At 38.7% G+C, this 10,256-nt stretch overlaps 1 pseudogene; it reads right to left on the reverse strand.

Annotated features, from left to right (window-relative positions):
- Nucleotides 1-4,219: 4,219 nt before the first annotated feature.
- LOC122788784 lies at nucleotides 4,220-4,807 on the reverse strand (annotated as a pseudogene).
- Between the last annotated feature and the right edge of the window lie 5,449 nt (nucleotides 4,808-10,256).

The raw sequence follows: 10,256 nt of genomic DNA on the forward strand, positions 1-10,256 counted from the left end.
TAAACAACAAGTAATTTATGAACATAATGAAAACTATCAAGGACAAATTTAAGGAAAAAAGTCGTCAAGGCCAATGATAACCACAAAGCCCTATTCAACTATATTTGCTATCTCAAGGGCAATACACATCTGTGGGCTGCAGTAATTATAAATTGTGCCACCTATATAGAAGCTGAGGAAATAGCAAACCTACTATCTGGCAAATTCAGCTCAAACTTCACCATCCCCCCATGCCTGCTATTCTCACAAGAAATATCAGGAAATCATACAACCACAGCTATTACATAAGACCAAGTCCTGGAGACACTGTCAAAGAATAAACATATGGCTTCTATGAGTCCTGACAATATTCTAGGGTACATTCTAGATAGTATGAAACAAGATATTTCTCTCCTCTAACAACATTTTTTGGCCTCAACCTCCAAACTGGCTTTGTACCAAGTAAATGACAGGAGCAATCATAACCTGCACAAGGGAAGGCCATCCACTGACTCGGACAATTACTACCTGTAAGTCTGACCAGCTTTAAAGCCATGGAAACACTTATCATGGGACTAGTCAATAGGTACATAGAAAACTTCCAAACACTGGATACATTACAGTTTGGTTTTGTTAAGGACAGGTCATGTCTACTCAACAAACTGATAGATGAAGGGGAGACAATACGGACTGCCAGACTGCCTACCTTGATCTGGCCAACACCTTTGACACTATACCCCACTTGGGCATTGTGGATAAGCTTGCCAGACTTTGAATAAACCCCTATATCACTCAATGGAATAGAAACTGGCACAGACATATAGGACCCAGGAAGTCAGGTTAGGGCTTGCCATCTAAACAAAAAGATTTGTCACAAGTAGGGTCGCAGAGGGCTCTGTTCTCAGGCTGTTGTTATTTGACTTCTACTTCTCAGAAGTCAAAGCAAATGTTAATGGCCTACGTTTAACCAAGTTCACAAATGAGTGCAAGCTTTGAGCAACCATTGAATCCCCCCAGGACTCAGAGATCCTACAGGAGAGCTTGTCCCAAACAGGTGACTGGTGTCAAAAGTGCATTAATGTGTCCCCTGGAAAAGTGACATCATGTGGTGATTATCACATTGGCAATATGCCTCTAAGAGTAGACTCAGTAGTCAGGTATTGGGATACTTAAATTGACAGTAACCCAGCTTTCAATCAGCATGTGTCTACTGTTTTGAAGAAGTCATTCTATATTGCGCAACTTATAAGTAAAGGGATAGCATCTAGGTCCAGAGTGGCCATTGTCTCACTTTATTCATCTCTCATTAAGCCCACCATACAGTACAGTAAATACTATGGTATGTACCTGTCCAGGCAGTTGCAAGAACTGAAGCATTTAGTGAAGTTCCATACAAAAAGAATAGCAGGCCTAAGGTGTATGACCTACATGGACTACCTTAAAACTCTGTCCCCATTTTAAGTCTCAAACAGACTACTAAGAGGCGATCTGTGTCTGGCGTGCTAAGCATCCACAGATCCAGCACTAATGAACCTACTGCATATCCACAAGTCAAATGGTATTGGCAATGTGATGTCCAGAGATTTCAACCTCTTCTACAACATAAACAGAATGGTTTGTAGGGACAGATACATTTCCAAGGGGATACTGTTACTCTGGAACAGGCACCCCATGTGTGTAAAACAAAGCCTTTCCATGACTCTTTTAAGCCTAATTAAGACTAGTGGGTGAGAAATAGGAAATTTACTCCAGGACTCACCCCTATTCTCTTATTAGACAGAGGCAGTACTTTAACACCCTACCTTACAGTAAAGAACTCAGAAAACAATGAGGGAGAGATTCAAACACAATAATCCACTACAAATGAGAAGTATATAAGCATAGCTATGGCATGGGATAACATGGCTGGGTGACAAATGGAAAGCATGGCAACTGTCATGATAGCAAATGGGAAAAATCAGAGAAAGATGAAAATGAACCTAGACGGGAAAATAATGGAGTAGGTTAACAGCTTAAGTATCAGGGTTGGGGGTGAAGAGAAGTGAAGGGGCTGCAGTCAACTGGCAAAGAGTGTCAGGAGTAGTGCATGACAGAAGAATGCTTAGGAAGCTTTAATATAACTTTTAAAAAAAGTGGTGCAATCAGGGCTTCTGTATGGTATATAAAACTGGGCAGTGATAGCACAGCAGTTGAGGAAGCTATATGTAATGAAGATAAAGTGACTAAGATGGGTGGTAGGATGCAAAATTTGGAACAGATGAAGGAATGATGACATTAAAGCAGAATACAAAATATTTCCAACTGTAGAAAAGGTCAAAGAGAACAGTCTGTGGTGGCTCAGGCACACGTGGAGGAAAGCAGAAAACAACTTGGTGAAAAAGAGAGTTGAGGGCATACACCAAAGAGACTGATGGATTGTTTGTTTGAGAGAAGACCTGAGGCAGTCAGGAAGGACTGCTGAAGAAGGTAAGAGAGTGGCATTGAATTGAGAGAGTTGGAGACAGTTAACATGACACCCCAACCCAATGTAGAAAATAGGAAAAGGGGGTTGATGATGATGATGATGATGATGGTGATTTTATGTCTTTTCTGGTATTTTAATATTGTTTTTGCTTTTCTGTATTTTAGCCCTTGTCTTGAGTCTGAAAATGGTCTATAGCAATCAATGCTCTAACCCTGGAAAAAAATGTAAATAAGTAAACAAATAGGTAATGAGCAAGTCCTACTCACCTGGCTTGTTATCTGGAGGAAATCAGTTTGGACAGAACACAGACGGCAAGGGACAGTTTGAGCAATTCCATTCTGGTAATTGGTAAGCCCAAGTCACATAGGTTTTTCAAACATGTCAGTGAGCTGAATGTGCCAGTTGTTTAGAAAAGTAACTTTTGTATACGACTGATAATAGAAATCTTCACTGACTGGATAAGTAAAACCTTTATACCAAAAGTCATGCCATTAAAGCCGTACTGCTCTTAGACAGTGCAACTTCGTATAACAGAATAGAGAATAATGAACCTGTTAAATTTATGTTCCTTTCACTAACACTACTTCATCTTTTCAGCCTTTAGGCCAGGTTTTGATATTGGAACTGAAACATTTGTATAGTAAAAGAGTTCAAGAACTCTTGAACAATGTCACTGGCATCACAACTATGAAAATAATTTTAGCAAACATACACCATCAACAATGCTCTATGCAGATTTCTCCTTTGTGTTCAAAAGTAAAACCTTCAGCATTTGTTAATGTATACAGCAAATTGTAGGACAACATATGCAGTCGCACTGATGAAAAAAGTGCCAGGAAAGAATGCAACAGTGCGTGCAGACTTGTTGCATTTGTTAACAGTATGTCAGCTGTATGAAATTTGACTGACAAAATAATTGCGGAATGTCTATCTCAGCATAAGGAAGGACACAAATAAAGAGTTGCATGACACGCCTGCTGACCAGAATGCTGATTGTGAAGTGCCCGAGGAACAAATCAAGCTCCATATGCCAAACCCTGTTGTGAGCTATAACAACTAGAAAAAAAATCTTGATGCTGTCAGGACTGTCACAGATTTCATGAAATAAAAAGAATTTGCAAAATAACTCTATGCACTAAACTCATCACACTGCTGCTTCTGTAGCATGAAAAAGAGTCGAGAAAGTTAAAAAAACAAAGGGTGACATTTCTCTATAAGTTCAACACTGTAATGTACAGTACCGAACCTCGTTTAAAACATTTGCTTGAAAAAATATCTACATCTAGCTATCTATATATATATATGTTTATACACACATATATATGGTCATAATTTTGGTAGTCAGCCGCCTATTCTAGATAGTATTCTTTTATGTTTTTCTGTCAATAAATTTGTTTACAAAAAAGCTAGATATGATATTACATGTAACTGTCATAAATCCTGAGTTGTCTATTTGTAGACTACTTTTGGATAAGGGTTATAACAATGTGCAGTTCAATCTAATACTAATAAGCATTTTAGATTAACATACCTCTTGTAAGATACAACCCTGTATAATTTGAAATACTATAAGTGTTTTGCGGGAGGGACTCCTCATTATGTAACATGTCTATCAGAGCTGTTGGTATAGCTCTCAGTACAAGTAATCAGGAACAATATTCCATCTAAAGTAATTAAACATAATTCATCCAACAAATTAACTGCAAAACTTAATATACATAAATATGTATCGGGTTAACTACATTTTGAGGTGTAAAAGAAAATAGGGGAAAAAAGTTAGACATTTCTGAGGTTAATCTTCTGTAGGTCATGAATGTCGTCTTTGTCAATGATCTGAACACTGAAGGACAGCAGGTTCAAGATGACTAATTTCTGAAGTGCCTCCAGACATTTCTTTAGTAGTTCCACTGCTTCTTCGCATGTGAGATTTGGCTTATAGTAATGGTCAAGGGTGCTCAGAGTCAGGAATGCTCAATATCCATGAGCTGCAAATGGTGTCTGTACTAGAGATGTCAGGTAGCCCATATAGTACAAGGCCGGACCTTCTTGGTCATCAAAGCCTGCTAACAGCAGATTTACATGGCATGGTGTCTGACTCCTGAGGCAATCTGTTAGGTTTCTTCGAGTGAAGTTTGCGGCAGCAGTGGGAGATAATTCATAATCATTTCTCATTTTGTAGAGCTGTACATTCTTCTGAACATATTCTGCAAACTGAACAGTGTCACCAGCCTCTCCAACACTCAGCAGGAAGATCTTCTCACTCAGTTTAAACGTTTTGTCATAATTGTGTTTCATCTGGATGATGCTGGTGGCTGGCACATTATCTGCACAAAATCTTTCCCCGATACCAATTAAATACTCCATAGTGTACTCTATAATGACTGTACAACCTGTTCTGTAAACCTCAGTCTTTACCAAGAATATTCGACTTTCTTTATCGTGCTAAAATACCGGGCCCACAAGAATTGGTATAGCTGTCAGTACAAGTAATCAGGAACAATATTTCATCTCAATTAATTAAACATAATTCATCCAACAAAGAAACTGCAAAACTTAATATAAATAAATATGTATCAGATGCCTGAGAATTGCATATAAAAAAGCAAAGAGCACTAAATAATGCATAAGGAAACCTTTCTTCTCTAAAACAGTGCCAGTGAGGAATCAGAGATACATTTCCCTGTTTGCATTGTAGTGCTTGTTCTCTGATAAGATGGCTGATGGCTTTCAACATCCAGGCATGGAATCTATATTTTAGTAACTTAGGTGGCACATGTTAGTCACTTTGTATGGTTTATGATGCCAAATTTACATGTCACTCTCTTTATGTTGACAACACTAAACAGACTACATCTGAATTTTGGGACACATATACAATTTAAAGACTGGAAAAATAAACTATTTCTTGGTCAAACAAAAGTGTGAAGCAAGGCAAAAGTTTAACTTTCAAATAGTGAAAGTTTTACAGAAATGACAATTGAGTACCAGCATATCAAGTGAAAAGTTTGACTCAAAGTTGAAACATAAGTTAGATACATCTATTCAATATAGTTTGAATGGTAATGCCAGACATTTCTAATTTACAATCAGATGTTTCCTGATCCACTATTTTAAGATAGTATTAAGATGGTGGGCCAGATTCTGGAAAGCTCATGGCATCTGCCTCACGACACCAATGTCAGCACGAAACCAGCAGATAACATTGCAAAGGTATGACAAGAAACTCAGAATAGCTCAGTGCATAATGGAGTATCACAATATCAATGAAGCACTAAAGAAAAGCATAAGTAAGCCATAAGTAATAAGAAATGGTTGTTCAATCTCATTGTACAGTACCAAAGTTACAGAAAGATGAGCACAATTTATGCATCCTAATATTTATATAGAAATATATATATAATAAAATATGTACATTAAGGTTAAGGACAACTACAGAATGTAACTGGCTTCACTATGATAACAAAAAAATGCCAACTATCTCACTGTAATCTGCATGGCATTCATAACATCACTTTTCAGGAATCAAAGCAAAAATGTCTCAGACAAGTATGGATAGCTATGTATTTCATCCACTAACCTAAAATATATGCTTCAAAGCTGCAAGGCTATTTGTAATATATACATCACTATTTACAGTAAACTTAGAGACACTACAGATATCTCTGTAATACATACATTAGTAAAATATGTCGGCTTGGCCTTACAGATTCTGATGAAATCAGAAAACTTTCTAATAAAAAAATTAAAGGCTAAGGGCAATCATGGCCATGTTGCCATAGCTAACATATGCTAACAGTGGGTACAGGACAAGTGTGAGGAACACAAGTAATGCACATGCCCAAGGAAAGTTAGAGATAGAAACTATGTGGGGTATGGGCGAAGAAAACAGACACACAAGAGGGATGTTATAATATAAAAATCTGAGGAGAAAGTCAGAGGGGCTTAGACATTTTTATTTTTTGGTGGGAATAGGCCCCATATTTTGAAGAATACAAGGAAAGATAAACATAGGGAAAGGGGAGCAGAAGGTAATCACAAAGGTGTACCCATAGAACAAATAGCATGAGATAGACAAAGGCTGGAAAAAACAATAAGGGCAGGTAAGGTACATAAACAGCATGCTGCACAACATGTGCAATGGATAGTTGACAAATATGGTGGGGATGCATACCAGTCATGGTGAAATGCAGAAAAAAACATATCTACCTATACACTATCATGTTATCACATGTTGCAGTCATACCTGGATGTCTATAACCAATGGTAGATGTGTGTTCCATGATAATAAATTAGGATCACAGCACATAGTGTATAAATATGCACATAGCCAATTAGTCCATCAGCAGTGCAGGTCTAAGCCAAGCAACATCACATATAAGCAAATGCAGGTCTAACAATGGTAGATAACTCCAACAGAGGACAGAACTAAACCTCTGACCATGCATGTAAAAGACAAACAACCAAGCACAGTGTCAAACAGAAGCACTGCAGAAGGGCAACAACTGCTGGTACATACACAAGTAGATGTACACAAGCCAAAGAAATGTGTAAAGGAATGTGTATATGTTACACACATATGCCATGTCAAAGGCAACACACAGGTCTAGATGTGCATGTATGTCTGTCAGTGGCATAAATGGTATGCACATAAAATCAAGGTAGATGCACATACACACACTGATGATATGTAATAATATGTTCAAAAATGTAACAGTACAGCATAATAAACAGAACAGGTTGTACACATGGATGTGAGAAAAACTACACTGGGTAACACACAAGTGTAATGATAACAAGGGCACATTCCTACCATTAGCCAGTAACTTGTGTGTACATTGTACAATGGGCATACATGTGGCACATGTTGTGTGTCAGATTAATACTTGGCAATGGCCTGTAGTTTTAACAAAGGCAAACATGCCTACATAATATAATAGTCAAAATATGAAGTTGGGAGGGAAACGGACAACCTGGGCCCACATCAGGGTAAAGCAGGACAAGGTAAGTTGACACAATGCAAATGCATGTGTACAGCACACAGAGTGCTGTAGAAGACACACAGAAATACAGTTAACCAATGAAAAATATATGTCAGATGGTCAGATGAATTTCTGATGTCTACAGAACTGGACATGTATAAAACATATATATGCACAGTAATATGCAATCATGTCACATCAACATGCATACGTAAGCAAGCTAAAAGTACAATCACATACACATATACTATCTTGCAAATGTCAAAAAAAGAAATTCAGGTGTATGTCAATCACCCTGCTCATTATGGAGTAGATGATACTCCTGTGAGCATCATTACAGCACATCAGCAGTAACTCAGTGAATGCTCACATGTCAAAGGTACATTTTTTGTCAGAATGTATCTGTCTGTGCACACACATGTACAGTCATTTAATTTATACATCTATTTATGGCAGGTGTACACCAATGTCACTATGTAATGGGTGTGGAAATGCTACACAAAACAACTATGATGTAATGTACTGTGAAAGAATGTGTTATCTGTAATACTGTGTAGAGATTAATGTTACATTGCTGTTTAATGCAGTCAGAAATGGAGGACTGCACAAAGACAGGATAGATCTGTATATGATCCCTCATGGCATCAGTATTGCCAACCCATGACACACAACACCACATCATGATCATGGGACAGCAAGGTAAGTGTCATAGAAAAACATGTGGAATGACAAGTCAGTATGTTGCACATGCCTGACATGGCAAAACAGAAATCCAAGGCATTTCCCACTGTTAGTGATGGAGTATGGACAACATATGTTGTCTGTCAGTTTCCCCAGTAACACACGTTTACAAGCTACATCCTGCAGCACTATCTGTGGGTTAGCTGCTGCAATGCATGGACAGTTGAATATGTGTGGAATATGTTAGTGTATGTCATGCACACTTTTAAAATGAAGGAAATATCACATGACAGTAACACAGAAGCATGGCAGATATATGGTATGCATGCACAAGAGTGCATATAGAGTCTAATTAATGAAATAGCAATCACCATGTTGACAGCTTAACACAAGTGGAGCATAAAGGCAATACTTACAGACCAGATAGACTAGGCTGATGGGGTTCAGACTCCTGCATGATCTCATGATCTATTACCATGAACGAATCCCACATAGCCCATGCCATATCCTTAAAGAAGAACCCCGTCATATCCCTCATCTATGTTCAGAACACATCAGTCGTGACCTCCCAGATCATCTCGAACTCACTTGTGTTGACATCTCCTACTGGTGCAGGCAGGGGTGGATGGAGGGTCCTCATCATTGCCATTGTTAACATCGTTATCACAATAATCCTTGAAAGACTCTTGCAGTGGCCTCGCATATGCTTGTCGTCTTCAGATCGGAAAATGTCCATGGGTTCCATGCTCTGTAAAGATTAATTGCAAAACACAATGGAAAAGAAAAGCAAATGTCTATCATGCAGAACAATCCTATGAATATCATAGCACAACACAATATGATTATGATGACAATGTACACAGGGATTGACACACATCCATTTTGGACAGAATTACCTATGGTCCTGTACTTCATAGTCCTAAAAAAGGATGTCATTGTTCTTTTCTGAACAATTCTGTATGCTTAGACACACACACACACATGAGTCATTATCTTTGTAAGAATGTATGAATACTCTAATCAACAGATTGTACTGTCTGCATTCAATGATTTATATGAACAGCCACAAAGTATCATTATTACAATGAAGAGAAAGTGATCTCACAATATTGTGAACAATAGGCAAGCCATATGACAAACATCTGAGACAGGCAGCATGATATTTGGCATAACACACATCAACATAATGAGTACAACATTTAAGCCAATGTGATATGTTCAATAAACACAACTGTTGACATATGAGAATCTAATATATGTGTTACTAACTGTAATGCACATATAAAACTGTATGCATTATCTACCAAAACAATTAGCAATCATTAGCCTGAACAATCAAAATATTGTGAATATGCTTGCTGAATTCAGGGGCGGCCCATGCTATTGGACTGCTGGACTGCAGCCCCCCCAGCTGTAGAAAAGAAAAGAAAATAGAAAAGAAGAAAATAAAAAGAAATCGCAAATATCGGACCCGCACATGCACACTAGCAGTATTTCCGATATCCAGACTACTGCTGAGACAGTCTGGAGCATGCACAGACTGTCTCAGCAGCAGTCCGGATTAGGAAACATTCAAGAGCAGAGATCCCAGAAGTCCATGCAGTTATAACTGCATAGACTGTTGCTGGGAAGGAATTGGACTGCAACATCAGCAGGCTGGAGTCTCATCAGGGGAAGAACATCTCACGGGCTGTAATGCTCCAATGGACATAGGGTGCAGGCAGGCTTGTAGTGCAACGGCTGTGGATTTCATGCAATGCTGCAATGAAGGTGTGTGTGTGTGTGTGTGTGTAATGCCCCAGGTACTACATGGTGGTGGGTAGAGAATAAGGCTTGAACCCTGCACCTTGGGCCCAGGTGGGAAGAGCCTGAATTCCCTACCCACCACCATTTGTAAAAATGTTGCAGATTTTTCCCTCATACGTGTTCTGACTGTTCCTCATAAAATCTGTGGTTTCTGTATTTTTGTGTCCTTGCAAAGCCAGTAGTGCATTGGTGCAGTGGTAGCATTGTTGCCTAACAGCTACATGTTCTCTGGTTTGATTCTTGGCTGTGGTGCCTTACCTTCTGTGTGGAGTCTGTATGCCTTTCCTGTTTTTGTGTCCTCCCATCTTACAAAGACATGTGTCTGTCTGGAGTGTTTCTCCCTGGGC

The sequence above is a fragment of the Protopterus annectens genome, chromosome 14.part0, assembly GCF_019279795.1.
Source record: "Protopterus annectens isolate FY-2018-M chromosome 14.part0, PAN1.0, whole genome shotgun sequence".
In the NCBI taxonomy this organism is placed as follows: Eukaryota; Metazoa; Chordata; order Ceratodontiformes; family Protopteridae; genus Protopterus; species Protopterus annectens.